Raw genomic sequence first — 26,406 nt, 5'->3', positions numbered from 1 at the left:
CAGATGAGAGTTCCCTTGTGCTGCCTCAGTTGAATCTCCTTTACTTGACAGAGATGTGCATGAGCAGCGGCCCTCCCCAGCCCTATTCCAAATCATACTTATTTTGCATAGGAGATACCATGGTCATGAAGATTGTTCTCCCAGGGTGAGGTTCATTCATTGCATTTTGGGTATGCTGACCCCTGTGATTTCCCCAAATGTGGGAAACTCGACTGCATTATTTGTGGTAGTGGGGGACTGTGTTTGTGCTTTCCTCTGGTCAGCTCTGGTAAAAGTCAGATTTCTTTGTCTCAGATTTTCCTCTAGCCTTGTTCTTCTTTCGAGAGTTCCATTGTGCTGCCTCAGTTGGATCTCCTTCACTTGACAGGGGGGTACCCGAGCAGCGACCCTCCCCAGCTCTAGCCCAACTCCTACTTACCTGCCAGGTGAGATACTATGATCATGAAGGTGCTTCTCCCAGGGCAAGGCTCACCCATTGCACTCTGGGTGTGCTGCCCCTGCGATTTCCCCAAATGTGGGAAACTTGACTGCATAATTTGTGTTTCCCCTGGTCGGCTCTCGTATAATTCAGATCTATTTGTCTCAGGTCTCTCTCCAGCCTAGTTTGCTGTCTGTTTCCACTTCTCTTTTCTTCAGCCGCTCCCTTCTATACCCTTGTGCACTATCCTGACTTCTCCTCCCGTCTGCTTACTTTGTGCCTTCCAATGCACAATGCAAACTACAGGTAGTGCTGCAGGGCCCACACCCTTTTACTTGCCTTACAGAGCAGCTCTGGAGCTGTTACAGTGCCCAGCTGCTGCAAGAAATCAGCTTGAATGCTTCAGGGGATGGGGCATGGCCAACATGAGCCCCACACCAAAGGAGGGTGGAGGTGTTTAATGCGAACTAGGGGTCATCCAAGCACCGCAAAAGGCCGCCATGCCCTGCACGCCCCTTTTCTCTTTTCAAATGCAGATGAGGGTTGAAGCCAACTTTGACCCACTGCTTGGATGACATCACCGTATGCAAATCCGTCTTCTGCAGAACTTCCCCCAGGAATGCTTGCACTAGTTGTTGCATTTGGTTTGTTGTTTGGGGGTGCTTCAGTATTAGGCAGCCTTCTGCCCTCCCATGTTCATCTGAAAATATGTGTTCTCCCTGCAGTTGTTGTCCCCAGATGAGAGTTCCCTTGTGCTGCCTCAGTTGAATCTCCTTTACTTGACAGAGATGTGCATGAGCAGCGGCCCTCCCCAGCCCTATTCCAAATCATACTTATTTTGCATAGGAGATACCATGGTCATGAAGATTGTTCTCCCAGGGTGAGGTTCATTCATTGCATTTTGGGTATGCTGACCCCTGTGATTTCCCCAAATGTGGGAAACTTGACTGCATTATTTGTGGTAGTGGGGGACTGTGTTTGTGCTTTCCTCTGGTCAGCTCTGGTAAAAGTCAGATTTCTTTGTCTCAGATTTTCCTCTAGCCTTGTTCTTCTTTCGAGAGTTCCATTGTGCTGCCTCAGTTGGATCTCCTTCACTTGACAGGGGGGTACCCGAGCAGCGACCCTCCCCAGCTCTAGCCCAACTCCTACTTACCTGCCAGGTGAGATACTATGATCATGAAGGTGCTTCTCCCAGGGCAAGGCTCACCCATTGCACTCTGGGTGTGCTGCCCCTGCGATTTCCCCAAATGTGGGAAACTTGACTGCATAATTTGTGTTTCCCCTGGTCGGCTCTCGTATAATTCAGATCTATTTGTCTCAGGTCTCTCTCCAGCCTAGTTTGCTGTCTGTTTCCACTTCTCTTTTCTTCAGCCGCTCCCTTCTATACCCTTGTGCACTATCCTGACTTCTCCTCCCGTCTGCTTACTTTGTGCCTTCCAATGCACAATGCAAACTACAGGTAGTGCTGCAGGGCCCACACCCTTTTACTTGCCTTACAGAGCAGCTCTGGAGCTGTTACAGTGCCCAGCTGCTGCAAGAAATCAGCTTGAATGCTTCAGGGGATGGGGCATGGCCAACATGAGCCCCACACCAAAGGAGGGGGGAGGTGTTTAATGCGAACTAGGGGTCATCCAAGCACTGCAAAAGGCCGCCATGCCCTGCATGCCCCTTTTCTCTTTTCATATGCAGATGAGGGTTCCAGTCAACTTTGGCCCACTGCTTGGATAACATCACCGTATGCAAATCCGTCTGCTGCAGACCTTCCCCCAGGAGTGCTTGTACTAGTTGTTGCATATGGTTTGATATTTGATGGTGCTTCAGTATTAGGCAGCCTTCCGCCCTCCCATGTTCATCTGAAAAGATGTGGTCTCCCTGCAGTTGTTGTCCCCAGATGAGAGTTCACTTGTGCTGCCTCAGTTGAATCTCCTTTACTTGACAGAGATGTGCCTGAGCAGCTGCCCTCACCAGCCCTATCCCAAATCATACTTATTTTGCATAGGAGATACCATGGTCATGAAGATTGTTCTCCCAGGGTGAGGTTCATTCATTGCATTCTGGGTATGCTGACCCCTGTGATTTTCCCAAATGTGGGAAACTCGACTGCATTATTTGTGGTAGTGGGGGACTGTGTTTGTGCTTTCCTCTGGTCAGCTCTGGTAAAAGTCAGATTTCTTTGTCTCAGATCTTCCTCTAGCCTTGTTCTTCTTTCGAGAGTTCCCTGGTGCTGCCTCAGTTGGATCTCCTTCACTTCACAGGGGGGAACCCGAGCAGCGACCCTCCCCAGCTCTAGCCCAACTCCTACTTACCTGCCAGGTGAGATACTATGATCATGAAGGTGCTTCTCCCAGGGCAAGGCTCAACCATTGCACTCTGGGTGTGCTGCTCCTGCGATTTCCCCAAATGTGGGAAACTTGACTGCATAATTTGTGTTTCCCCTCGTCGGCTCTCGTATAATTCAGATCTCTTTGTCTCAGGTCTCTCTCCAGCCTAGTTTGCTGTCTGTTTCCACTTCTCTTTTCTTCAGCCGCTCCCTTCTATACCCTTGTGCACTATCCTGACTTCTCCTCCCGTCTGCTTACTTTGTGCCTTCCAATGCACAATGCAAACTACAGGTAGTGCTGCAGGGCCCACACCCTTTTACTTGCCTTACAGAGCAGCTCTGGAGCTGTTACAGTGCCCAGCTGCTGCAAGAAATTAGCTTGAATGCTTCAGGGGCTGGGGCATAGCCAACATGAGCCCCACACCAAAGGAGGGTGGAGGTGTTTAATGCAAACTAGGGGTCAGCCAAGCGCCGCAAAAGGCCACCATGCCCTGCACGCCCCTTTTCTCTTTTCATATGCAGACGAGGGTTGAAGCCAACTTTGACCCACTGCTTGGATGACATCACCATATGCAAATCCATCTGCGGCAGGCCTTCCCCCAGGAATGCTTGCACTAGTTGTTGCATTTGGTTTGTTGTTTGGGGGTGCTTCAGTATTAGGCAGCCTTCTGCCCTCCCATGTTCATCTTCAGGGGATGGGGCATGGCCAACATGAGCCCCACACCAAAGGAGGGTGGAGGTGTTTAATGCGAACTAGGGGTCATCCAAGCACCGCAAAAGGCCGCCATGCCCTGCACGCCCCTTTTCTCTTTTCATATGCAGATGAGGGTTGAAGCCAACTTTGACCCACTGCTTGGATGACATCACCGTATGCAAATCCGTCTTCTGCAGAACTTCACTTGACAGGGGGGTGCCCGAGCAGCGACCCTCCTCATCTCTAGCCCAACTCCTACTTACCTGCCAGGTGAGATACTATGATCAGGAAGGTGCTTCTCCCAGGGCAAGGCTCACCCATTGCACTCTGGGTGTGCTGCTCCTACGATTTCCCCAAATGTGGGACACTTGACTGCATAATTTGTGTTTCCTCTAGTCGGCTACTCGTATAATTCAGATCTCTTTGTCTCAGGTCTCTCTCCAGCCTAGTTTGCTGTCTGTTTCCACTTCTCTTTTCTTGAGCCGCTGCCTTCTATGCCCTTGTGCACTCTCCTGACTTCTCCTGTCTGCTTACTTTGTGCCTTCCAACGCACAATGCAAACTACAGGTAGTGCTGCAGGGCCCACACCCTTTTACTTGCCTTTCAGAGCAGCTCTGGAGCTGTTACAGTGCCCAGCTGCTGCAAGAAATCAGCTTGAATGCTTCAGGGGCTGGGGCATAGCCAACATGAGCCCCACACCGACGGAGGGTGGAGGTGTTTAATGCGAACTAAGGGTCATCCAAGCGCCGCAAAAGGCCGCCATGCCCTGCATACCCCTTTTCTCTTTTCATATGCAGATGAGGGTTCCAGCCAACTTTGGCCCACTGCTTGGATGACATCACCGTATGCAAATCCGTCTTCTGCAGACCTTCCCCCAGGAATGCTTGTACTAGTTGTTGCATTTGGTTTGTTGTTTGGGGTGCTTCAGTATTAGGCAGCCTTCAGCTCTCCCATGTTCATCTGAAAATATGTGTTCTCCCTGCAGTTGTTGTCCCCAGATGAGAGTACCCTTGTGCTGCCTCAGTTGAATCTCCTTTACTTGAAAGAGATGTGCCTGAGCAGCGGCCCTCCCCAGCCCTATCCCAAATCATACTTATTTTGCATAGGAGATACCATGGTCATGAAGATTGTTCTCCCAGGGTGAGGTTCATTCATTGCATTCTGGGTATGCTGACCCCTGTGATTTCCCCAAATGTGGGAAACTCGACTGCATTATTTGTGGTAGTGGGGGACTGTGTTTGTGCTTTCCTCTGGTCAGCTCTGGTAAAAGTCAGATTTCTTTGTCTCAGATCTTCCTCTAGCCTTGTTCTTTTTTTGAGAGTTTCCTTGTGCTGCCTCAGTTGGATCTCCTTCACTTGACAGGGGGGTGCCCGAGCAGCGACCCTCCCCAGCTCAAGCCCAACTCCTACTTACCTGCCAAGTGAGATACTATGATCAGGAAGGTGCTTCTACCAGGGCAAGGCTCACCCATTGCACTCTGGGTGTGCTGCTCCTACGATTTCCCCAAATGTGGGACACTTGACTGCATAATTTGTGTTTCCTCTGGTCGGCTACTCGTATAATTCAGATCTCTTTGTCTCAGGTCTCTCTCCAGCCTAGTTTGCTGTCTGTTTCCACTTCTCTTTTCTTGAGCCCCTGCCTTCTATGCCCTTGTGCACTCTCCTGACTTCTCCTGTCTGCTTACTTTGTGCCTTCCAACGCACAATGCAAACTACAGGTAGTGCTGCAGGGCCAACACCCTTTTACTTGCCTTACAGAGCAGCTCTGGAGCTGTTACAGTGCCCAGCTGCTGCAAGAAATCAGCTTGAATGCTTCAGGGGCTGGGGCATAGCCAACATGAGCAGCAAGATGCAGCACTGGACTATTAGTAATGTACTGTTGTATGCTGAGCACCACAATGCAGCACAAGACAATGAGCAGTGATACTGAGCACTGATGAGGATACTACTGAGAACTGACACTGAGCAGGAGAGACACACTACTAGTATTACTGAGCAGCAATAAGTAACCACTGATACTGGGCACTGATATTGAGATTTCCACTGAGAGAACATAGCCACGTCCTCTCCGCTCTCTCTTCAATGCACGAGTAAAAATGGCGGCAACGCGCAGCTCTTTATATGGAATCCGAATCTCGCGAGAATCTGACAGCGGGATGATGACATTTTCCCTTGTTCAGGTTTTCCGAGTCAGGCGGGAACAACCGAGCCTGCCACGGACCAGTGTAAACCACGTGGAGTTCGTCGGGAATTCGGTTCTCGGAGAACCGAACCCGCTCCTCTATATATACTATATTACTATGTTACTGTAGTATACAGAACACCACAATGCAATGAGCAGTGATAGTGAGCACTGATGAGGATACTAGAACTGACACTGAGCAGCAAGATGCAGCACTGGACTATTAGTAATGTACTGTAGTATGCTGAGCACCACAATGCAGCACAAGACAATGAGCAGTGATACTGAGCACTGATGAGGATACTACTGAGAACTGACACTGAGCAGGAGAGACACACTACTAGTATTACTGAGCAGCAATAAGTAACCACTGATACTGAGCACTGATATTGAGATTTCCACTGAGAGAACATAGCCACGTCCTCTCCGCTCTCTCTTCAATGCACGAGTAAAAATGGCAGCAACGCGCAGCTCTTTATATGGAATCCGAATCTCGCAAGAATCCGACAGCGGGATGATGACATTTTCCCTTGTTCAGGTTTTCCGAGTCAGGCGGGAACAACCGAGCCTGCCTCGGACCAGTGTAAACCACGTGGAGTTCGTGGGGAATTCGGTTCTCGGAGAACCGAACCCGCTCCTCTCTACCTTATACCCATCAATTTTTTTATTTTCAATCTAAGCCCCTGCAGTTTTCTGTAAGCATCTGCTTCGCTATGATGATCAACAAGTCACAAGGGCAAACACTCAGGGCTTGAGGCGTAGATCTTAGGACCAGCTGCTACAAGCATGGCAGAGGTGTCACTATCACTGGTGACACCCAGAAAGGTGGCGAGGGAGATTGTAATGCAGTGCGCGCAGATAAACAGCGCAATGGTAAAAAGGAGGCATGGTTTCATAGGTAGGGGCGTGGCCTGGTGGCCTGAATCTACATTTTGTTGCTCCGGGTGTCCCGGGGGTTGGGGGCTGCACCCGGGGACTAGTGTGTGAGCTGTGCTGGCTCCTGCACAGTGACAGGGCATGGCCACCCAGCATGACGCCTCCCTTCTTGACCATGCTGTAATTGCAGTCGCACTGCAGTTCAGCGTGATCATAAAAAATGGTGTAGGCTCCTGCTGGTGCAGGTTGTAGAGAAAAGCTGCTGTGACCACGCCCCCTGTGTCTCCTCCGTTGCAGACCCCATTTTGAAGCCTTGCCCCCGGACTAAGAGAAAAGTATGCCCTTGCGCACTATCCTGACTTCTCCTCCCGTCTGCTTAATTTGTGCCTTCCAACGCACAATGCGAACAACAGGTGGTGCTGCAGGGCCCACACCCTTTTACTTGCCTTACAGAACAGCTCTGGAGCTGTTACAGTGCCCAGCTGCTGCAAGAAATCAGCTTGAATGCTTCAGGAGATGGGGCATGGCCAACATGAGCCCCACACCAAAGGAGGGTGGGGGTGTTTAATGCGAACTAGGGGTCATCCAAGCACTGCAAAAGGCCGCCATGCCCTGCATGCCCCTTTTCTCTTTTCATATGCAGATGAGGGTTCCAGTCAACTTTGGCCCACTGCTTGGATAACATCACCGTATGCAAATCCGTCTGCTGCAGACCTTCCCCAAGGAGTGCTTGTACTAGTTGTTGCATATGGTTTGATATTTGATGGTGCTTCAGTATTAGGCAGCCTTCCGCCCTCCCATGTTCATCTGAAAAGATGTGGTCTCCCTGCAGTTGTTGTCCCCAGATGAGAGTTCCCTTGTGCTGCCTCAGTTGAATCTCCTTTACTTGACAGAGATGTGCCTGAGCAGCGGCCCTCACCAGCCCTATCCCAAATCATACTTATTTTGCATAGGAGATACCATGGTCATGAAGATTGTTCTCCCAGGGTGAGGTTCATTCATTGCATTCTGGGTATGCTGACCCCTGTGATTTTCCCAAATGTGGGAAACTCGACTGCATTATTTGTGGTAGTGGGGGACTGTGTTTGTGCTTTCCTCTGGTCAGCTCTGGTAAAAGTCAGATTTCTTTGTCTCAGATCTTCCTCTAGCCTTGTTCTTCTTTCGAGAGTTCCCTTGTGCTGCCTCAGTTGGATCTCTTTCACTTGACAGGGGGGTGCCCGAACAGCGACCCTCCCCAGCTCTAGCCCAACTCCTACTTACCTGCCAGGTGAGATACTATGATCATGAAGGTGCTTCTCCCAGGGCAAGGCTCACCCATTGCACTCTGGGTGTGCTGCCCCTGCGATTTCCCCAAATGTGGGAAACTTGACTGCATAATTTGTGTTTCCCCTGGTCGGCTCTCGTATAATTCAGATCTCTTTGTCTCAGGTCTCTCTCCAGCCTAGTTTGCTGTCTGTTTCCACTTCTCTTTTCTTCAACTGCTCCCTTCTATACCCTTGTGCACTATCCTGACTTCTCCTCCCGTCTGCTTACTTTGTGCCTTCCAATGCACAATGCAAACTACAGGTAGTGCTGCAGGGCCCACACCCTTTTACTTGCCTTACAGAGCAGCTCTGGAGCTGTTACAGTGCCCAGCTGCTGCAAGAAATCAGCTTGAATGCTTCAGGGGATGGGGCATGGCCAACATGAGCCCCACACCAAAGGAGGGTGGAGGTGTTTAATGCGAACTAGGGGTCATCCAAGCACCGCAAAAGGCCGCCATGCCCTGCACGCCCCTTTTCTCTTTTCATATGCAGATGAGGGTTGAAGCCAACTTTGACCCACTGCTTGGATGACATCACCGTATGCAAATCCGTCTTCTGCAGAACTTCCCCCAGGAATGCTTGCACTAGTTGTTGCATTTGGTTTGTTGTTTGGGGGTGCTTCAGTATTAGGCAGCCTTCTGCCCTCCCATGTTCATCTGAAAATATGTGTTCTCCCTGCAGTTGTTGTCCCCAGATGAGAGTTCCCTTGTGCTGCCTCAGTTGAATCTCCTTTACTTGACAGAGATGTGCATGAGCAGCGGCCCTCCCCAGCCCTATTCCAAATCATACTTATTTTGCATAGGAGATACCATGGTCATGAAGATTGTTCTCCCAGGGTGAGGTTCATTCATTGCATTTTGGGTATGCTGACCCCTGTGATTTCCCCAAATGTGGGAAACTTGACTGCATTATTTGTGGTAGTGGGGGACTGTGTTTGTGCTTTCCTCTGGTCAGCTCTGGTAAAAGTAAGATTTCTTTGTCTCAGATTTTCCTCTAGCCTTGTTCTTCTTTCGAGAGTTCCATTGTGCTGCCTCAGTTGGATCTCCTTCACTTGACAGGGGGGTACCCGAGCAGCGACCCTCCCCAGCTCTAGCCCAACTCCTACTTACCTGCCAGGTGAGATACTATGATCATGAAGGTGCTTCTCCCAGGGCAAGGCTCACCCATTGCACTCTGGGTGTGCTGCCCCTGCGATTTCCCCAAATGTGGGGAACTTGACTGCATAATTTGTGTTTCCCCTGGTCGGCTCTCGTATAATTCAGATCTATTTGTCTCAGGTCTCTCTCCAGCCTAGTTTGCTGTCTGTTTCCACTTCTCTTTTCTTCAGCCGCTCCCTTCTATACCCTTGTGCACTATCCTGACTTCTCCTCCCGTCTGCTTACTTTGTGCCTTCCAATGCACAATGCAAACTACAGGTAGTGCTGCAGGGCCCACACCCTTTTACTTGCCTTACAGAGCAGCTCTGGAGCTGTTACAGTGCCCAGCTGCTGCAAGAAATCAGCTTGAATGCTTCAGGGGATGGGGCATGGCCAACATGAGCCCCACACCAAAGGAGGGGGGAGGTGTTTAATGCGAACTAGGGGTCATCCAAGCACTGCGAAAGGCCGCCATGCCCTGCATGCCCCTTTTCTCTTTTCATATGCAGATGAGGGTTCCAGTCAACTTTGGCCCACTGCTTGGATAACATCACCGTATGCAAATCCGTCTGCTGCAGACCTTCCCCCAGGAGTGCTTGTACTAGTTGTTGCATATGGTTTGATATTTGATGGTGCTTCAGTATTAGGCAGCCTTCCGCCCTCCCATGTTCATCTGAAAAGATGTGGTCTCCCTGCAGTTGTTGTCCCCAGATGAGAGTTCACTTGTGCTGCCTCAGTTGAATCTCCTTTACTTGACAGAGATGTGCCTGAGCAGCTGCCCTCACCAGCCCTATCCCAAATCATACTTATTTTGCATAGGAGATACCATGGTCATGAAGATTGTTCTCCCAGGGTGAGGTTCATTCATTGCATTCTGGGTATGCTGACCCCTGTGATTTTCCCAAATGTGGGAAACTCGACTGCATTATTTGTGGTAGTGGGGGACTGTGTTTGTGCTTTCCTCTGGTCAGCTCTGGTAAAAGTCAGATTTCTTTGTCTCAGATCTTCCTCTAGCCTTGTTCTTCTTTCGAGAGTTCCCTGGTGCTGCCTCAGTTGGATCTCCTTCACTTCACAGGGGGGAACCCGAGCAGCGACCCTCCCCAGCTCTAGCCCAACTCCTACTTACCTGCCAGGTGAGATACTATGATCATGAAGGTGCTTCTCCCAGGGCAAGGCTCAACCATTGCACTCTGGGTGTGCTGCTCCTGCGATTTCCCCAAATGTGGGAAACTTGACTGCATAATTTGTGTTTCCCCTCGTCGGCTCTCGTATAATTCAGATCTCTTTGTCTCAGGTCTCTCTCCAGCCTAGTTTGCTGTCTGTTTCCACTTCTCTTTTCTTCAGCCGCTCCCTTCTATACCCTTGTGCACTATCCTGACTTCTCCTCCCGTCTGCTTACTTTGTGCCTTCCAATGCACAATGCAAACTACAGGTAGTGCTGCAGGGCCCACACCCTTTTACTTGCCTTACAGAGCAGCTCTGGAGCTGTTACAGTGCCCAGCTGCTGCAAGAAATCAGCTTGAATGCTTCAGGGGCTGGGGCATAGCCAACATGAGCCCCACACCAAAGGAGGGTGGAGGTGTTTAATGCAAACTAGGGGTCAGCCAAGCGCCGCAAAAGGCCACCATGCCCTGCACGCCCCTTTTCTCTTTTCATATGCAGACGAGGGTTGAAGCCAACTTTGACCCACTGCTTGGATGACATCACCATATGCAAATCCATCTGCGGCAGGCCTTCCCCCAGGAATGCTTGCACTAGTTGTTGCATTTGGTTTGTTGTTTGGGGGTGCTTCAGTATTAGGCAGCCTTCTGCCCTCCCATGTTCATCTGAAAATATATGTTCTCCCTGCAGTTGTTGTCCCAAGATGAGAGTTCCCTTGTGCTGCCTCAGTTGAATCTCCTTTACTTGACAGAGATGTGCATGAGCAGCGGCCCTCCCCAGCCCTATTCCAAATCATACTTATTTTGCATAGGAGATACCATGGTCATGAAGATTTTTCTCCCAGGGTGAGGTTCATTCATTGCATTTTGGGTATGCTGACCCCTGTGATTTCCCCAAATGTGGGAAACTTGACTGCATTATTTGTGGTAGTGGGAGACTGTGTTTGTGCTTTCCTCTGGTCAGCTCTGGTAAAAGTCAGATTTCTTTGTCTCAGATTTTCCTTTAGCCTTGTTCTTTTTTCGAGAGTTCCCTTGTGCTGCCTCAGTTGGATCTCCTTCACTTTACAGGGGGGTACCCGAGCAGCGACCCTCCCCAGCTCTAGCCCAACTCCTACTTACCTGCCAGGTGAGATACTATGATCATGAAGGTGCTTCTCCCAGGGCAAGGCTCACCCATTGTACTCTGGGTGTGCTGCTCCTGCGATTTCCCCAAATGTGGGAAACTTGACTGCATAATTTGTGTTTCCCCTGGTCGGCTCTCGTATAATTCAGATCTCTTTGTCTCAGGTCTCTCTCCAGCCTAGTTTGCTGTCTGTTTCCACTTCTCTTTTCTTCAGCCGCTCCCTTTTATACCCTTGTGCACTATCCTGACTTCTCCTCCCGTCTGCTTACTTTGTGCCTTCCAATGCACAATGCAAACTACAGGTAGTGCTGCAGGGCCCACACCCTTTTACTTGCCTTACAGAGCAGCTCTTGAGCTGTTACAGTGCCCAGCTGCTGCAAGAAATCAGCTTGAATGCTTCAGGGGATGGGGCATGGCCAACATGAGCCCCACACCAAAGGAGGGTGGAGGTGTTTAATGCGAACTAGGGGTCATCCAAGCACCGCAAAAGGCCGCCATGCCCTGCACGCCCCTTTTCTCTTTTCATATGCAGATGAGGGTTGAAGCCAACTTTGACCCACTGCTTGGATGACATCACCGTATGCAAATCCGTCTTCTGCAGAACTTCCCCCAGGAATGCTTGCACTAGTTGTTGCATTTGGTTTGTTGTTTGGGGGTGCTTCAGTATTAGGCAGCCTTCTGCCCTCCCATGTTCATCTGAAAATATGTGTTCTCCCTGCAGTTGTTGTCCCCAGATGAGAGTTCCATTGTGCTGCCTCAGTTGAATCTCCTTTACTTGACAGAGATGTGCCTGAGCAGCGGCCCTCCCCAGCTCTATCCCAAATCATACTTATTTTGCATAGGAGATACCATGGTCATGAAGATTATTCTCCCAGGGTGAGGTTCATTCATTGCATTATGGGTATGCTGACCCCTGTGATTTCCCCAAATGTGGGAAACTCGACTGCTTTATTTGTGGTAGTGGGGGACTGTGTTTGTGTTTTCCTCTGGTCAGCTCTGGTAAAAGTCAGATTTCTTTGTTCAGATCTTCCTCTAGCCTTGTTCTTCTTTCGAGAGTTCCCTTGTGCTGCCTCAGTTGGATCTCCTTCACTTGACAGGGGGGTGCCCAAGCAGAGACCCTCCCCAGCTCTAGCCCAACTCCTACTTACCTACCAGGTGAGATACTATGATCATGAAGGTGCTTCTCCCAGGGCAAGGCTCACCCATTGCACTCTGGGTGTGCTGCCCCTGCGATTTCCCCAAATGTGGGAAACTTGACTGCATAATTTGTGTTTCCCCTGGTCGGCTCTCGTGTAATTCAGATCTCTTTGTCTCAGGTCTCTCTCCAACCTAGTTTGCTGTCTGTTTCCACTTCTCTTTTCTTCAGCCGCTCCCTTCTATACCCTTGTGCACTATCCTGACTTCTCCTCCCGTCTGCTTACTTTGTGCCTTCCAATGCACAATGCAAACTACAGGTAGTGCTGCAGGGCCCACACCCTTTTACTTGCCTTACAGAGCAGCTCTGGAGATGTTACAGTGCCCAGCTGCTGCAAGAAATCAGCTTGAATGCTTCAGGGGATGGGGCATGGCCAACATGAGCCCCACACCAAAGGAGGGTGGAGGTGTTTAATGCGAACTAGGGGTCATCCAAGCACCGCAAAAGGCCGCCATGCCCTGCACGCTCCTTTTCTCTTTTCATATGCAGATGAGGGTTGAAGCCAACTTTGACCCACTGCTTGGATGACATCACCGTATGCAAATCCGTCTTCTGCAGAACTTCCCCCAGGAATGCTTGCACTAGTTGTTGCATTTGGTTTGTTGTTTGGGGGTGCTTCAGTATTAGGCAGCCTTCTGCCCTCCCATGTTCATCTGAAAATATGTGTTCTCCCTGCAGTTGTTGTCCCCAGATGAGAGTTCCCTTGTGCTGCCTCAGTTGAATCTCCTTTACTTGACAGAGATGTGCATGAGCAGCGGCCCTCCCCAGCCCTATTCCAAATCATACTTATTTTGCATAGGAGATACCATGGTCATGAAGATTGTTCTCCCAGGGTGAGGTTCATTCATTGCATTTTGGGTATGCTGACCCCTGTGATTTCCCCAAATGTGGGAAACTTGACTGCATTATTTGTGGTAGTGGGGGACTGTGTTTGTGCTTTCCTCTGGTCAGCTCTGGTAAAAGTCAGATTTCTTTGTCTCAGATTTTTCTCTAGCCTTGTTCTTCTTTCGAGAGTTCCCTTGTGCTGCCTCAGTTGGATCTCCTTCAGTTTACAGGGGGGTACCCGAGCAGCGATCCTCCCCAGCTCTAGCCCAACTCCTACTTACCTGCCAGGTGAGATACTATGATCATGAAGGTGCTTCTCCCAGGGCAAGGCTCACCCATTGCACTCTAGGTGTGCTGCTCCTGCGATTTCCCCAAATGTGGGAAACTTGACTGCATAATTTGTGTTTCCCCTGGTCGGCTCTCGTATAATTCAGATCTCTTTGTCTCAGGTCTCTCTCCAGCCTAGTTTGCTGTCTGTTTCCACTTCTCTTTTCTTGAGCCGCTCCCTTCTATGCCCTTGCGCACTATCCTGACTTCTCCTCCTGTCTGCTTACTTTGTGCCTTCCAACGCACAATGCGAACTACAGGTAGTGCTGCAGGGCCCACACCCTTTTACTTGCCTTACAGAGCAGCTCTGGAGCTGTTACAGTGCCCAGCTGCTGCAAGAAATCAGCTTGAATGCTTCAGGGGCTGGGGCATAGCCAACATGAGCCCCACACCAAAGGAGGTTGGAGGTGTTTAATGCAAACTAGGGGTCAGCCAAGTGCCGCAAAAGGCCACCATGCCCTGCACGCCCCTTTTCTCTTTTCATATGCAGACGAGGGTTGAAGCCAACTTTGACCCACTGCTTGGATGACATCACCATATGCAAATCCATCTGCGGCAGGCCTTCCCCCAGGAATGCTTGCACTAGTTGTTGCATTTGGTTTGTTGTTTGGGGGTGCTTCAGTATTAGGCAGCTTTCTGCCCTCCCATGTTCATCTGAAAATATATGTTCTCCCTGCAGTTGTTGTCCCCAGATGAGAGTTCCCTTGTGCTGCCTCAGTTGAATCTCCTTTACTTGACAGAGATGTGCATGAGCAGCGGCCCTCCCCAGCCCTATTCCAAATCATACTTATTTTGCATAGGAGATACCATGGTCATGAAGATTTTTCTCCCAGGGTGAGGTTCATTCATTGCATTTTGGGTATGCTGACCCCTGTGATTTCCCCAAATGTGGGAAACTCAACTGCATTATTTGTGGTAGTGGGGGACTGTGTTTGTGCTTTCCTCTGGTCAGCTCTAGTAAAAGTCAGATTTCTTTGTCTCACATTTTCCTCTAGCCTTGTTCTTCTTTCGAGAGTTCCCTTGTGCTGCCTTTGTTGGATCTCCTTCACTTTACAGGGGGGTACCCGAGCAGCGACCCTCCCCAGCTCTAGCCCAACTCCTACTTACCTGCCAGGTGAGATACTATGATCATTAAGGTGCTTCTCCCAGGGCAAGGCTCACCCATTGTACTCTGGGTGTGCTGCTCCTGCGATTTCCCCAAATGTGGGAAACTTGACTGCATAATTTGTGTTTCCCCTCGTCGGCTCTCGTATAATTCAGATCTCTTTGTCTCAGGTCTCTCTCCAGCCTAGTTTGCTGTCTGTTTCCACTTCTCTTTTCTTCAGCCGCTCCCTTCTATACCCTTGTGCACTATCCTGACTTCTCCACCCGTCTGCTTACTTTGTGCCTTCCAATGCACAATGCAAACTACAGGTAGTGCTGCAGGGCCCACACCCTTTTACTTGCCTTACAGAGCAGCTCTGGAGCTGTTACAGTGCCCAGCTGCTGCAAGAAATCAGCTTGAATGCTTCAGGGGCTGGGGCATAGCCAACATCAGCCCCACACCGAAGGAGGGTGGAGGTGTTTAATGCAAACTAGGGGTCAGTCAAGCGCCGCAAAAGGCCACCATGCCCTGCACGCCCCTTTTCTGTTTTCATATGCAGATGAGGGTTGAAGCCAACTTTGACCCACTGCTTGGATGACATCACCATATGCAAATCCATCTGCGGCAGGCCTTCCCCCAGGAATGCTTGCACTAGTTGTTGCATTTGGTTTGTTGTTTGGGGGTGCTTCAGTATTAGGCAGCCTTCTGCTGCACCCTGCTGCTGCATCCAAGCGCTGCAAAAGGCCGCCATGCCCTGCACGCCCCTTTTCTCTTTTCATATGCAGACGAGGGTTGAAGCCAACTTTGACCCACTGCTTGGATGACATCACCATATGCAAATCCATCTGCTGCAGGCCTTCCCCCAGGAATGCTTGCACTAGTTGTTGCATTTGGTTTGTTGTTTGGGGGTGCTTCAGTATTAGGCAGCCTTCTGCCCTCACATGTTCATCAGAAAATATGTGTTCTCCCTGCAGTTGTTGTCCCCAGATGAGAGTTCCCTTGTGCTGCCTCAGTTGAATCTCCTTTACTTGACAGAGATGTGCATGAGCAGCGGCCCTCCCCAGCCCTATTCCAAATCATACTTATTTTGCATAGGAGATACCATGGTCATGAAGATTGTTCTCCCAGGGTGAGGTTCATTCATTGCATTTTGGGTATGCTGACCCCTGTGATTTCCCCAAATGTGGGAAACTCAACTGCATTATTTGTGGTAGTGGGGGACTGTGTTTGTGCTTTCCTCTGGTCAGCTCTGGTAAAAGTCAGATTTCTTTGTCTCAGATTTTCCTCTTGCCTTGTTCTTCTTTCGAGAGTTCCCTTGTGCTGCCTCAGTTGGATCTCCTTCACTTGACAGGGGGGTACCCGAGCAGCGACCCTCCCCAGCTCTAGCCCAACTCCTACTTACCTGCCAGGTGAGATACTATGATCATGAAGGTGCTTCTCCCAGGGCAAGGCTCACCCATTGCACTCTGGGTGTGCTGCTCCTGCGATTTCCCCAAATGTGGGAAACTTGACTGCATAATTTGTGTTTCCCCTGGTCGGCTCTCGTATAATTCAGATCTCTTTGTCTCAGGTCTCTCTCCAGCCTAGTTTGCTGTCTGTTTCCACTTCTCTTTTCTTCAGCCGCTCCCTTCTATACCCTTGTGCACTATCCTGACTTCTCCTCCCGTCTGCTTACTTTGTGCCTTCCAATGCACAATGCAAACTACAGGTAGTGCTGCAGGGCCCACACCCTTTTACTTGCCTTACAGAGCAGCTCTGGAGCTGTTAAAGTGCCCAGCTGCTGCAAGAAATCAGCTTGAATGCTTCAGGGGCTGGGGCATAGCCAACATGAGCCCCACACCGAAGGAGGGTGGAGGTGTTTAATGCAAACTAGGGGTCGGTCAAGCGCCGCAAAAGGCCACCATGCCCTGCACGCCCCTTTTCTGTTTTCATATGCAGACGAGGGTTGAAGCCAACTTTGACCCACTGCTTGGATGACATCACCATATGCAAATCCATCTGCGGCAGGCCTTCCCCCAGGAATGCTTGCACTAGTTGTTGCATTTGGTTTGTTGTTTGGGGGTGCTTCAGTATTAGTCAGCCTTCTGCTCCACCCTCCTTTGGTGTGGGGCTCATGTTGGCCATGTCCCATCCCCTGAAGCATTCAAGCAGATTTCTTGCAGCAGCTGGGCACTGTAACAGCTCCAGAGCTGCTCTGTAAGGCAAGTAAAAGGGTGTGGGCCCTGCAGCACTACCTGTAGTTTGCATTGTGCATTGGAAGGCACAAAGTAAGCAGACGGGAGGAGAAGTCAGGATAGTGCACAAGGGTATAGAAGGGAGCGGCTGAAGAAAAGAGAAGTGGAAACAGACAGCAAACTAGGCTGGAGAGAGATCTGAGACAAAGAGATCTGAATTATACGAGAGCCGACCAGGGGAAACACAAATTATGCAGTCAAGTTTCCCACATTTGGGGAAATCGCAGGGGCTGCACACCCAGAGTGCAATGGGTGAGCCTTGCCCTGGGAGAAGCACCTTCATGATCATAGTATCTCACCTGGCAGGTAAGTAGGAGTTGGGCTAGAGCTGGGGAGGGTCGCTGCTCGGGCACCCCCCTGTTAAGTGAAGGAGATCCAACTGAGGCAGCACAAGGGAACTCTCAAAAGAAGAACAAGGCTAGAGGAAGATCTGAAACAAAGAAATCTGACTTTTACCAGAGCTGACCAGAAGAAAACACAAACACAGTCCCCCACTACCACAAATAAAGCAGTCGAGTTTCCCACATTTGGGGAAATCACAGGGGTCAGCATACCCAAAATGCAATGAATGAACCTCACCTCGACTGCTTTATTTGTGGTAGTGGGGGACTGTGTTTGTGTTTTCTTCTGGTCAGCTCTGGTAAAAGTCAGATTTCTTTGTTTCAGATCTTCCTCTAGCCTTGTTCTTCTTTTGAGAGTTCCCTTGTGCTGCCTCAGTTGGATCTCCTTCACTTAACAGGGGGGTGCTCGAGCAGCGACCCTCCCCAGCTCTAGCCCAACTCATACTTACCTGCCAGGTGAGATACTATGATCATGAAGGTGCTTCTCCCAGGGCAAGGCTCACCCATTGCACTCTGGGTGTGCTGCCCCTGCGATTTCCCCAAATGTGGGAAACTTGACTGCATAATTTGTGTTTCCCCTGGTCGGCTATCGTATAATTCAGATCTCTTTGTCTCAGATCTCTCTCCAGCCTAGTTTGCTGTCTGTTTCCACTTCTCTTTTCTTCAGCCGCTCCCTTCTATACCCTTGTGCACTATCCAGACTTCTCCTCCCGTCTGCTTACTTTGTGCCTTCCAATGCACAATGCAAACTACAGGTAGTGCTGCAGGGCCCACACCCTTTTACTTGCCTTACAGAGCAGCTCTTGAGCTGTTACAGTGCCCAGCTGCTGCAAGAAATCTGCTTGAAAGCTTCAGGGGATGGGGCATGGCCAACATGAGCCCCACACCAAAGCAGGGTGCAGCAGAAGGCTGCCTAATACTGAAGCACCCCCAAACAACAAACCAAATGCAACAACTAGTGCAAGCATTCCTGGGGGAAGGCCTGCCGCAGATGGATTTGCATATGGTGATGTCATCCAAGCAGTGGGTCAAAGTTGGCTTCAACCCTCATCTGCATATGAAAACAGAAAAGGGGCGTGCAGGGCATGGTGGCCTTTTGCGGCGCTTGACTGACCCCTAGTTTGCATTAAACACCTCCACCCTCCTTCGGTGTGGGGCTGATGTTGGCTATGCCCCAGCCCCTGAAGCATTCAAGCTGATTTCTTGCAGCAGCTGGGCACTGTAACAGCTCCAGAGCTGCTCTGTAAGGCAAGTAAAAGGGTGTGGGCCCTGCAGCACTACCTGTAGTTTGCATTGTGCATTGGAAGGCACAAAGTAAGCAGACGGGAGGAGAAGTCAGGATAGTGCACAAGGGTATAGAAGGGAGCGGCTGAAGAAAAGAGAAGTGGAAACAGACAGCAAACTAGGCTGGAGAGAGACCTGAGACAAAGAGATCTGAATTATACGAGAGCCGACGAGGGGAAACACAAATTATGCAGTCAAGTTTCCCACATTTGGGGAAATCGCAGGAGCAGCACACCCAGAGTACAATGGGTGAGCCTTGCCCTGGGAGAAGCACCTTAATGATCATAGTATCTCACCTGGCAGGTAAGTAGGAGTTGGGCTAGAGCTGGGGAGGGTCGCTGCTCGGGTACCCCCCTGTAAAGTGAAGGAGATCCAACAAAGGCAGCACAAGGGAACTCTTGAAAGAAGAACAAGGCTAGAGGAAAATGTGAGACAAAGAAATCTGACTTTTACTAGAGCTGACCAGAGGAAAGCACAAACACAGTCCCCCACTACCACAAATAATGCAGTTGAGTTTCCCACATTTGGGGAAATCACAGGGGTCAGCATACCCAAAATGCAATGAATGAACCTCACCCTGGGAGAAAAATCTTCATGACCATGGTATCTCCTATGCAAAATAAGTATGATTTGGAATAGGGCTGGGGAGGGCCGCTGCTCATGCACATCTCTGTCAAGTAAAGGAGATTCAACTGAGGCAGCACAAGGGAACTCTCATCTGGGGACAACAACTGCAGGGAGAACATATATTTTCAGATGAACATGGGAGGGCAGAAAGCTGCCTAATACTGAAGCACCCCCAAACAACAAACCAAATGCAACAACTAGTGCAAGCATTCCTGGGGGAAGGCCTGCCCAGATGGATTTGCATATGGTGATGTCATCCAAGCAGTGGGTCAAAGTTGGCTTCAACCCTCGTCTGCATATGAAAAGAGAAAAGGGGCGTGCAGGGCATGGTGGCCTTTTGCGGCACTTGGCTGACCCCTAGTTTGCATTAAACACCTCCACCCTCCTTTGGTGTGGGGCTCATGTTGGCTATGCCCCAGCCCCTGAAGCATTCAAGCTGATTTCTTGCAGCAGCTGGGCACTGTAACAGCTCCAGAGCTGCTCTGTAAGGCAAGTAAAAGGGTGTGGGCCCTGCAGCACTACCTGTAGTTCGCATTGTGCGTTGGAAGGCACAAAGTAAGCAGACAGGAGGAGAAGTCAGGATAGTGCGCAAGGGCATAGAAGGGAGCGGCTCAAGAAAAGAGAAGTGGAAACAGACAGCAAACTAGGCTGGAGAGAGACCTGAGACAAAGAGATCTGAATTATACGAGAGCCGACCAGGGGAAACACAAATTATGCAGTCAAGTTTCCCACATTTGGGGAAATCGCAGGAGCAGCACACCTAGAGTGCAATGGGTGAGCCTTGCCCTGGGAGAAGCACCTTCATGATCATAGTATCTCACCTGGCAGGTAAGTAGGAGTTGGGCTAGAGCTGGGGAGGATCGCTGCTCGGGTACCCCCCTGTAAACTGAAGGAGATCCAACTGAGGCAGCACAAGGGAACTCTCGAAAGAAGAACAAGGCTAGAGGAAAATCTGAGACAAAGAAATCTGACTTTTACCAGAGCTGACCAGAGGAAAGCACAAACACAGTCCCCCACTACCACAAATAATGCAGTCAAGTTTCCCACATTTGGGGAAATCACAGGGGTCAGCATACCCAAAATGCAATGAATGAACCTCACCCTGGGAGAACAATCTTCATGACCATGGTATCTCCTATGCAAAATAAGTATGATTTGGAAAAGGGCTGGGGAGGGCCGCTGCTCATGCACATCTCTGTCAAGTAAAGGAGATTCAACTGAGGCAGCACAAGGGAACTCTCATCTGGGGACAACAACTGCAGGGAGAACACATATTTTCAGATGAACATGGGAGGGCAGAAGGCTGCCTAATACTGAAGCACCCCCAAACAACAAACCAAATGCAACAACTAGTGCAAGCATTCCTGGGGAAGTTCTGCAGAAGACGGATTTGCATACGGTGATGTCATCCAAGCAGTGGGTCAAAGTTGGCTTCAACCCTCATCTGCATATGAAAAGAGAAAAGGAGCATGCAGGGCATGGCGGCCTTTTGCGGTGCTTGGATGACCCCTAGTTCGCATTAAACACCTCCACCCTCCTTTGGTGTGGGGCTCATGTTGGCCATGCCCCATCCCCTGAAGCATTCAAGCTGATTTCTTGCAGCAGCTGGGCACTGTAACATCTCCAGAGCTGCTCTGTAAGGCAAGTAAAAGGGTGTGGGCCCTGCAGCACTACCTGTAGTTTGCATTGTGCATTGGAAGGCACAAAGTAAGCAGACGGGAGGAGAAGTCAGGATAGTGCACAAGGGTATAGAAGGGAGCGGCTGTAGAAAAGAGAAGTGGAAACAGACAGCAAACTAGGTTGGAGAGAGACCTGAGACAAAGAGATCTGAATTACACGAGAGCCGACCAGGGGAAACACAAATTATGCAGTCAAGTTTCCCACATTTGGGGAAATCGCAGGGGCAGCACACCCAGAGTGCAATGGGTGAGCCTTGCCCTGGGAGAAGCACCTTCATGATCATAGTATCTCACCTGGCAGGTAAGTAGGAGTTGGGCTAGAGCTGGGGAGGGTCTCTGCTTGGGCACCCCCCTGTCAAGTGAAGGAGATCCAACTGAGGCAGCACAAGGGAACTCTCAAAAGAAGAACAAGGCTAGAGGAAGATCTGAACAAAGAAATCTGACTTTTACCAGAGCTGACCAGAGGAAAACACAAACACAGTCCCCCACTACCACAAATAAAGCAGTCGAGTTTCCCACATTTGGGGAAATCACAGGGGTCAGCATACCCATAATGCAATGAATGAACCTCACCCTGGGAGAATAATCTTCATGACCATGGTATCTCCTATGCAAAATAAGTATGATTTGGGATAGAGCTGGGGAGGGCCGCTGCTCAGGCACATCTCTGTCAAGTAAAGGAGATTCAACTGAGGCAGCACAAGGGAACTCTCATCTGGGGACAACAACTGCAGGGAGAACACATATTTTCAGATGAACATGGGAGGGCAGAAGGCTGCCTAATACTGAAGCACCCCCAAACAACAAACCAAATGCAACAACTAGTGCAAGCATTCCTGGGGGAAGTTCTGCAGAAGACGGATTTGCATACGGTGATGTCATCCAAGCAGTGGGTCAAAGTTGGCTTCAACCCTCATCTGCATATGAAAAGAGAAAAGGGGCGTGCAGGGCATGGCGGCCTTTTGCGGTGCTTGGATGACCCCTAGTTCGCATTAAACACCTCCACCCTCCTTTGGTGTGGGGCTCATGTTGGCCATGCCCCATCCCCTGAAGCATTCAAGCTGATTTCTTGCAGCAGCTGGGCACTGTAACAGCTCCAGAGCTGCTCTGTAAGGCAAGTAAAAGGGTGTGGGCCCTGCAGCACTACCTGTAGTTTGCATTGTGCATTGGAAGGCACAAAGTAAGCAAACGGGAGGAGAAGTCAGGATAGTGCACAAGGGTATAGAAGGGAGCGGCTGAAGAAAAGAGAAGTGGAAACAGACAGCAAACTAGGCTGGAGAGAGACCTGAGACAAAGAGATCTGAATTATACGAGAGCCGACCAGGGGAAACACAAATTATGCAGTCAAGTTTCCCACATTTGGGGAAATCACAGGAGCAGCACACCCAGAGTACAATGGGTGAGCCTTGACCTGGGAGAAGCACCTTCATGATCATAGTATCTCACCTGGCAGGTAAGTAGGAGTTGGGCTAGAGCTGGGGAGGGTCGCTGCTCGGGTACCCCCCTGTAAAGTGAAGGAGATCCAACTGAGGCAGCACAAGGGAACTCTCGAAAAAAGAACAAGGCTAAAGGAAAATCTGAGACAAAGAAATCTGACTTTTACCAGAGCTGACCAGAGGAAAGCACAAACACAGTCTCCCACTACCACAAATAATGCAGTCAAGTTTCCCACATTTGGGGAAATCACAGGGGTCAGCATACCCAAAATGCAATGAATGAACCTCACCCTGGGAGAAAAATCTTCATGACCATGGTATCTCCTATGCAAAATAAGTATGATTTGGAATAGGGCTGGGGAGGGCCGCTGCTCATGCACATCTCTGTCAAGTAAAGGAGATTCAACTGAGGCAGCACAAGGGAACTCTCATCTTGGGACAACAACTGCAGGGAGAACATATATTTTCAGATGAACATGGGAGGGCAGAAGGCTGCCTAATACTGAAGCACCCCCAAACAACAAACCAAATGCAACAACTAGTGCAAGCATTCCTGGGGGAAGGCCTGCCGCAGATGGATTTGCATATGGTGATGTCATCCAAGCAGTGGGTCAAAGTTGGCTTCAACCCTCGTCTGCATATGAAAAGAGAAAAGGGGCGTGCAGGGCATGGTGGCCTTTTGCGGCGCTTGGCTGACCCCTAGTTTGCATTAAACACCTCCACCCTCCTTTGGTGTGGGGCTCATGTTGGCTATGCCCCAGCCCCTGAAGCATTCAAGCTGATTTCTTGCAGCAGCTGGGCACTGTAACAGCTCCAGAGCTGCTCTGTAAGGCAAGTAAAAGGGTGTGGGCCCTGCAGCACTACCTGTAGTTTGCATTGTGCATTGGAAGGCACAAAGTAAGCAGACGGGAGGAGAAGTCAGGATAGTGCACAAGGGTATAGAAGGGAGCGGCTGAAGAAAAGAGAAGTGGAAACAGACAGCAAACTAGGCTGGAGAGAGACCTGAGACAAAGAGATCTGAATTATACGAGAGCCGACGAGGGGAAACACAAATTATGCAGTCAAGTTTCCCACATTTGGGGAAATCGCAGGAGCAGCACACCCAGAGTGCAATGGTTGAGCCTTGCCCTGGGAGAAGCACCTTCATGATCATAGTATCTCACCTGGCAGGTAAGTAGGAGTTGGGCTAGAGCTGGGGAGGGTCGCTGCTCGGGTTCCCCCCTGTGAAGTGAAGGAGATCCAACTGAGGCAGCACCAGGGAACTCTCGAAAGAAGAACAAGGCTAGAGGAAGATCTGAGACAAAGAAATCTGACTTTTACCAGAGCTGACCAGAGGAAAGCACAAACACAGTCCCCCACTACCACAAATAATGCAGTCGAGTTTCCCACATTTGGGAAAATCACAGGGGTCAGCATACCCAGAATGCAATGAATGAACCTCACCCTGGGAGAACAATCTTCATGACCATGGTATCTCCTATGCAAAATAAGTATGATTTGGGATAGGGCTGGTGAGGGCAGCTGCTCAGGCACATCTCTGTCAAGTAAAGGAGATTCAACTGAGGCAGCACAAGTGAACTCTCATCTGGGGACAACAACTGCAGGGAGACCACATCTTTTCAGATGAACATGGGAGGGCGGAAGGCTGCCTAATACTGAAGCACCATCAAATATCAAACCATATGCAACAACTAGTACAAGCACTCCTGGGGGAAGGTCTGCAGCAGACGGATTTGCATACGGTGATGTTATCCAAGCAGTGGGCCAAAGTTGACTGGAACCCTCATCTGCATATGAAAAGAGAAAAGGGGCATGCAGGGCATGGCGGCCTTTTGCAGTGCTTGGATGACCCCTAGTTCGCATTAAACACCTCCCCCCTCCTTTGGTGTGGGGCTCATGTTGGCCATGCCCCATCCCCTGAAGCATTCAAGCTGATTTCTTGCAGCAGCTGGGCACTGTAACAGCTCCAGAGCTGCTCTGTAAGGCAAGTAAAAGGGTGTGGGCCCTGCAGCACTACCTTTAGTTTGCATTGTGCATTGGAAGGCACAAAGTAAGCAGACGGGAGGAGAAGTCAGGATAGTGCACAAGGGTATAGAAGGGAGCGGCTGAAGAAAAGAGAAGTGGAAACAGACAGCAAACTAGGCTGGAGAGAGACCTGAGACAAAGAGATCTGAATTATACGAGAGCCGACCAGGGGAAACACAAATTATGCAGTCAAGTTTCCCACATTTGGGGAAATCGCAGGGGCAGCACACCCAGAGTGCAATGGGTGAGCCTTGCCCTGGGAGAAGCACCTTCATGATCATAGTATCTCACCTGGCAGGTAAGTAGGAGTTGGGCTAGAGCTGGGGAGGGTCGCTGCTCGGGTACCCCCCTGTCAAGTGAAGGAGATCCAACTGAGGCAGCACAATGGAACTCTCGAAAGAAGAACAAGGCTAGAGGAAAATCTGAGACAAAGAAATCTGACTTTTACCAGAGCTGACCAGAGGAAAGCACAAACACAGTCCCCCACTACCACAAATAATGCAGTCAAGTTTCCCACATTTGGGGAAATCACAGGGGTCAGCATACCCAAAATGCAATGAATGAACCTCACCCTGGGAGAACAATCTTCATGACCATGGTATCTCCTATGCAAAATAAGTATGATTTGGAATAGGGCTGGGGAGGGCCGCTGCTCATGCACATCTCTGTCAAGTAAAGGAGATTCAACTGAGGCAGCACAAGGGAACTCTCATCTGGGGACAACAACTGCAGGGAGAACACATATTTTCAGATGAACATGGGAGGGCAGAAGGCTGCCTAATACTGAAGCACCCCCAAACAACAAACCAAATGCAACAACTAGTGCAAGCATTCCTGGGGGAAGTTCTGCAGAAGACGGATTTGCATACGGTGATGTCATCCAAGCAGTGGGTCAAAGTTGGCTTCAACCCTCATCTGCATATGAAAAGAGAAAAGGGGCGTGCAGGGCATGGCGGCCTTTTGCGGTGCTTGGATGACCCCTAGTTCGCATTAAACACCTCCACCCTCCTTTGGTGTGGGGCTCATGTTGGCCATGCCCCATCCCCTGAAGCATTCAAGCTGATTTCTTGCAGCAGCTGGGCACTGTAACAGCTCCAGAGCTGCTCTGTAAGGCAAGTAAAAGGGTGTGGGCCCTGCAGCACTACCTGTAGTTTGCATTGTGCATTGGAAGGCACAAAGTAAGCAGACGGGAGGAGAAGTCAGGATAGTGCACAAGGGTATAGAAGGGAGCGGTTGAAGAAAAGAGAAGTGGAAACAGACAGCAAACTAGGCTGGAGAGAGACCTGAGACAAAGAGATCTGAATTATACGAGAGCCGACCAGGGGAAACACAAATTATGCAGTCAAGTTTCCCACATTTGGGGAAATCGCAGGGGCAGCACACCCAGAGTGCAATGGGTGAGCCTTGCCCTGGGAGAAGCACCTTCATGATCATAGTATCTCACCTGGCAGGTAAGTAGGAGTTGGGCTAGAGCTGGGGAGGGTCGCTGTTCGGGCACCCCCCTGTCAAGTGAAAGAGATCCAACTGAGGCAGCACAAGGGAACTCTCGAAAGAAGAACAAGGCTAGAGGAAGATCTGAGACAAAGAAATCTGACTTTTACCAGAGCTGACCAGAGGAAAGCACAAACACAGTCCCCCACTACCACAAATAATGCAGTCGAGTTTCCCACATTTGGGAAAATCACAGGGGTCAGCATACCCAGAATGCAATGAATGAACCTCACCCTGGGAGAACAATCTTCATGACCATGGTATCTCCTATGCAAAATAAGTATGATTTGGGATAGGGCTGGTGAGGGCCGCTGCTCAGGCACATCTCTGTCAAGTAAAGGAGATTCAACTGAGGCAGCACAAGGGAACTCTCATCTGGGGACAACAACTGCAGGGAGACCACATCTTTTCAGATGAACATGGGAGGGCGGAAGGCTGCCTAATACTGAAGCACCATCAAATATCAAACCATATGCAACAACTTATACAAGCACTCCTTGGGGAAGGTCTGCAGCAGACGGATTTGCATACGGTGATGTTATCCAAGCAGTGGGCCAAAGTTGACTGGAACCCTCATCTGCATATGAAAAGAGAAAAGGGGCATGCAGGGCATGGCGGCCTTTTGCAGTGCTTGGATGACCCCTAG

General features: G+C 50.1%; 36 non-coding genes and 5 pseudogenes across 36 annotated transcripts; 26 read left to right on the top strand and 15 right to left on the bottom strand.

Annotated features, from left to right (window-relative positions):
* Window positions 1-94: 94 nt before the first annotated feature.
* Window positions 95-258, top strand: LOC135017182 (U1 spliceosomal RNA). Its single transcript, XR_010215043.1, has one exon. It is a non-coding gene; the product is annotated as a U1 spliceosomal RNA (small nuclear RNA).
* Window positions 259-410: 152 nt separating this feature from the next.
* LOC135017196 (U1 spliceosomal RNA) lies at window positions 411-573 on the top strand. The gene has a single exon (XR_010215057.1). It is a non-coding gene; the product is annotated as a U1 spliceosomal RNA (small nuclear RNA).
* A 674-nt stretch (window positions 574-1,247) lies between these two features.
* LOC135017181 (U1 spliceosomal RNA) lies at window positions 1,248-1,411 on the top strand. Its single transcript, XR_010215042.1, has one exon. It is a non-coding gene; the product is annotated as a U1 spliceosomal RNA (small nuclear RNA).
* Window positions 1,412-1,563: 152 nt separating this feature from the next.
* On the top strand, window positions 1,564-1,726 carry LOC135017195 (U1 spliceosomal RNA). The gene has a single exon (XR_010215056.1). It is a non-coding gene; the product is annotated as a U1 spliceosomal RNA (small nuclear RNA).
* Window positions 1,727-2,400: 674 nt separating this feature from the next.
* On the top strand, window positions 2,401-2,564 carry LOC135017174 (U1 spliceosomal RNA). The gene has a single exon (XR_010215035.1). It is a non-coding gene; the product is annotated as a U1 spliceosomal RNA (small nuclear RNA).
* A 152-nt stretch (window positions 2,565-2,716) lies between these two features.
* On the top strand, window positions 2,717-2,852 carry LOC135017204 (U1 spliceosomal RNA; annotated as a pseudogene).
* Window positions 2,853-3,687: 835 nt separating this feature from the next.
* Window positions 3,688-3,851, top strand: LOC135017201 (U1 spliceosomal RNA). Its single transcript, XR_010215062.1, has one exon. It is a non-coding gene; the product is annotated as a U1 spliceosomal RNA (small nuclear RNA).
* A 670-nt stretch (window positions 3,852-4,521) lies between these two features.
* Window positions 4,522-4,685, top strand: LOC135017194 (U1 spliceosomal RNA). Its single transcript, XR_010215055.1, has one exon. It is a non-coding gene; the product is annotated as a U1 spliceosomal RNA (small nuclear RNA).
* Window positions 4,686-4,837: 152 nt separating this feature from the next.
* On the top strand, window positions 4,838-5,001 carry LOC135017212 (U1 spliceosomal RNA). The gene has a single exon (XR_010215067.1). It is a non-coding gene; the product is annotated as a U1 spliceosomal RNA (small nuclear RNA).
* Window positions 5,002-7,425: 2,424 nt separating this feature from the next.
* Window positions 7,426-7,589, top strand: LOC135017173 (U1 spliceosomal RNA). Its single transcript, XR_010215034.1, has one exon. It is a non-coding gene; the product is annotated as a U1 spliceosomal RNA (small nuclear RNA).
* A 152-nt stretch (window positions 7,590-7,741) lies between these two features.
* Window positions 7,742-7,904, top strand: LOC135017193 (U1 spliceosomal RNA). Its single transcript, XR_010215054.1, has one exon. It is a non-coding gene; the product is annotated as a U1 spliceosomal RNA (small nuclear RNA).
* Window positions 7,905-8,578: 674 nt separating this feature from the next.
* On the top strand, window positions 8,579-8,742 carry LOC135017180 (U1 spliceosomal RNA). The gene has a single exon (XR_010215041.1). It is a non-coding gene; the product is annotated as a U1 spliceosomal RNA (small nuclear RNA).
* Window positions 8,743-8,894: 152 nt separating this feature from the next.
* LOC135017198 (U1 spliceosomal RNA) lies at window positions 8,895-9,057 on the top strand. The gene has a single exon (XR_010215059.1). It is a non-coding gene; the product is annotated as a U1 spliceosomal RNA (small nuclear RNA).
* A 674-nt stretch (window positions 9,058-9,731) lies between these two features.
* Window positions 9,732-9,895, top strand: LOC135017172 (U1 spliceosomal RNA). The gene has a single exon (XR_010215033.1). It is a non-coding gene; the product is annotated as a U1 spliceosomal RNA (small nuclear RNA).
* A 152-nt stretch (window positions 9,896-10,047) lies between these two features.
* Window positions 10,048-10,183, top strand: LOC135017203 (U1 spliceosomal RNA; annotated as a pseudogene).
* Window positions 10,184-10,884: 701 nt separating this feature from the next.
* Window positions 10,885-11,048, top strand: LOC135017187 (U1 spliceosomal RNA). The gene has a single exon (XR_010215047.1). It is a non-coding gene; the product is annotated as a U1 spliceosomal RNA (small nuclear RNA).
* Window positions 11,049-11,200: 152 nt separating this feature from the next.
* Window positions 11,201-11,363, top strand: LOC135017200 (U1 spliceosomal RNA). The gene has a single exon (XR_010215061.1). It is a non-coding gene; the product is annotated as a U1 spliceosomal RNA (small nuclear RNA).
* Window positions 11,364-12,037: 674 nt separating this feature from the next.
* Window positions 12,038-12,201, top strand: LOC135017185 (U1 spliceosomal RNA). Its single transcript, XR_010215045.1, has one exon. It is a non-coding gene; the product is annotated as a U1 spliceosomal RNA (small nuclear RNA).
* Window positions 12,202-12,352: 151 nt separating this feature from the next.
* Window positions 12,353-12,515, top strand: LOC135017190 (U1 spliceosomal RNA). Its single transcript, XR_010215051.1, has one exon. It is a non-coding gene; the product is annotated as a U1 spliceosomal RNA (small nuclear RNA).
* A 674-nt stretch (window positions 12,516-13,189) lies between these two features.
* Window positions 13,190-13,353, top strand: LOC135017179 (U1 spliceosomal RNA). The gene has a single exon (XR_010215040.1). It is a non-coding gene; the product is annotated as a U1 spliceosomal RNA (small nuclear RNA).
* Window positions 13,354-13,505: 152 nt separating this feature from the next.
* On the top strand, window positions 13,506-13,668 carry LOC135017210 (U1 spliceosomal RNA). Its single transcript, XR_010215065.1, has one exon. It is a non-coding gene; the product is annotated as a U1 spliceosomal RNA (small nuclear RNA).
* Window positions 13,669-14,342: 674 nt separating this feature from the next.
* On the top strand, window positions 14,343-14,506 carry LOC135017176 (U1 spliceosomal RNA). The gene has a single exon (XR_010215037.1). It is a non-coding gene; the product is annotated as a U1 spliceosomal RNA (small nuclear RNA).
* A 152-nt stretch (window positions 14,507-14,658) lies between these two features.
* On the top strand, window positions 14,659-14,794 carry LOC135017207 (U1 spliceosomal RNA; annotated as a pseudogene).
* A 927-nt stretch (window positions 14,795-15,721) lies between these two features.
* Window positions 15,722-15,885, top strand: LOC135017171 (U1 spliceosomal RNA). The gene has a single exon (XR_010215032.1). It is a non-coding gene; the product is annotated as a U1 spliceosomal RNA (small nuclear RNA).
* Window positions 15,886-16,037: 152 nt separating this feature from the next.
* Window positions 16,038-16,200, top strand: LOC135017197 (U1 spliceosomal RNA). Its single transcript, XR_010215058.1, has one exon. It is a non-coding gene; the product is annotated as a U1 spliceosomal RNA (small nuclear RNA).
* An 828-nt stretch (window positions 16,201-17,028) lies between these two features.
* Window positions 17,029-17,191, bottom strand: LOC135017199 (U1 spliceosomal RNA). Its single transcript, XR_010215060.1, has one exon. It is a non-coding gene; the product is annotated as a U1 spliceosomal RNA (small nuclear RNA).
* A 468-nt stretch (window positions 17,192-17,659) lies between these two features.
* Window positions 17,660-17,822, top strand: LOC135017189 (U1 spliceosomal RNA). Its single transcript, XR_010215050.1, has one exon. It is a non-coding gene; the product is annotated as a U1 spliceosomal RNA (small nuclear RNA).
* Window positions 17,823-18,677: 855 nt separating this feature from the next.
* Window positions 18,678-18,813, bottom strand: LOC135017206 (U1 spliceosomal RNA; annotated as a pseudogene).
* Window positions 18,814-18,965: 152 nt separating this feature from the next.
* On the bottom strand, window positions 18,966-19,129 carry LOC135017175 (U1 spliceosomal RNA). The gene has a single exon (XR_010215036.1). It is a non-coding gene; the product is annotated as a U1 spliceosomal RNA (small nuclear RNA).
* A 673-nt stretch (window positions 19,130-19,802) lies between these two features.
* LOC135017208 (U1 spliceosomal RNA) lies at window positions 19,803-19,965 on the bottom strand. Its single transcript, XR_010215064.1, has one exon. It is a non-coding gene; the product is annotated as a U1 spliceosomal RNA (small nuclear RNA).
* Window positions 19,966-20,117: 152 nt separating this feature from the next.
* On the bottom strand, window positions 20,118-20,281 carry LOC135017178 (U1 spliceosomal RNA). The gene has a single exon (XR_010215039.1). It is a non-coding gene; the product is annotated as a U1 spliceosomal RNA (small nuclear RNA).
* A 673-nt stretch (window positions 20,282-20,954) lies between these two features.
* On the bottom strand, window positions 20,955-21,117 carry LOC135017188 (U1 spliceosomal RNA). The gene has a single exon (XR_010215048.1). It is a non-coding gene; the product is annotated as a U1 spliceosomal RNA (small nuclear RNA).
* A 151-nt stretch (window positions 21,118-21,268) lies between these two features.
* On the bottom strand, window positions 21,269-21,432 carry LOC135017184 (U1 spliceosomal RNA). The gene has a single exon (XR_010215044.1). It is a non-coding gene; the product is annotated as a U1 spliceosomal RNA (small nuclear RNA).
* A 674-nt stretch (window positions 21,433-22,106) lies between these two features.
* Window positions 22,107-22,269, bottom strand: LOC135017211 (U1 spliceosomal RNA). Its single transcript, XR_010215066.1, has one exon. It is a non-coding gene; the product is annotated as a U1 spliceosomal RNA (small nuclear RNA).
* A 152-nt stretch (window positions 22,270-22,421) lies between these two features.
* Window positions 22,422-22,585, bottom strand: LOC135017186 (U1 spliceosomal RNA). Its single transcript, XR_010215046.1, has one exon. It is a non-coding gene; the product is annotated as a U1 spliceosomal RNA (small nuclear RNA).
* Window positions 22,586-23,286: 701 nt separating this feature from the next.
* LOC135017202 (U1 spliceosomal RNA) lies at window positions 23,287-23,422 on the bottom strand (annotated as a pseudogene).
* Window positions 23,423-23,574: 152 nt separating this feature from the next.
* LOC135017213 (U1 spliceosomal RNA) lies at window positions 23,575-23,738 on the bottom strand. Its single transcript, XR_010215068.1, has one exon. It is a non-coding gene; the product is annotated as a U1 spliceosomal RNA (small nuclear RNA).
* Window positions 23,739-24,412: 674 nt separating this feature from the next.
* LOC135017192 (U1 spliceosomal RNA) lies at window positions 24,413-24,575 on the bottom strand. The gene has a single exon (XR_010215053.1). It is a non-coding gene; the product is annotated as a U1 spliceosomal RNA (small nuclear RNA).
* Window positions 24,576-24,727: 152 nt separating this feature from the next.
* On the bottom strand, window positions 24,728-24,891 carry LOC135017177 (U1 spliceosomal RNA). The gene has a single exon (XR_010215038.1). It is a non-coding gene; the product is annotated as a U1 spliceosomal RNA (small nuclear RNA).
* Window positions 24,892-25,565: 674 nt separating this feature from the next.
* Window positions 25,566-25,728, bottom strand: LOC135017191 (U1 spliceosomal RNA). Its single transcript, XR_010215052.1, has one exon. It is a non-coding gene; the product is annotated as a U1 spliceosomal RNA (small nuclear RNA).
* Window positions 25,729-25,880: 152 nt separating this feature from the next.
* On the bottom strand, window positions 25,881-26,044 carry LOC135017205 (U1 spliceosomal RNA). Its single transcript, XR_010215063.1, has one exon. It is a non-coding gene; the product is annotated as a U1 spliceosomal RNA (small nuclear RNA).
* Between the last annotated feature and the right edge of the window lie 362 nt (window positions 26,045-26,406).

This window comes from Pseudophryne corroboree, unplaced genomic scaffold (genome assembly GCF_028390025.1).
Source record: "Pseudophryne corroboree isolate aPseCor3 unplaced genomic scaffold, aPseCor3.hap2 scaffold_3124, whole genome shotgun sequence".
NCBI lineage: Eukaryota > Metazoa > Chordata > Amphibia > Anura > Myobatrachidae > Pseudophryne > Pseudophryne corroboree.
This window is presented reverse-complemented; position numbering and strand designations above follow the sequence as displayed.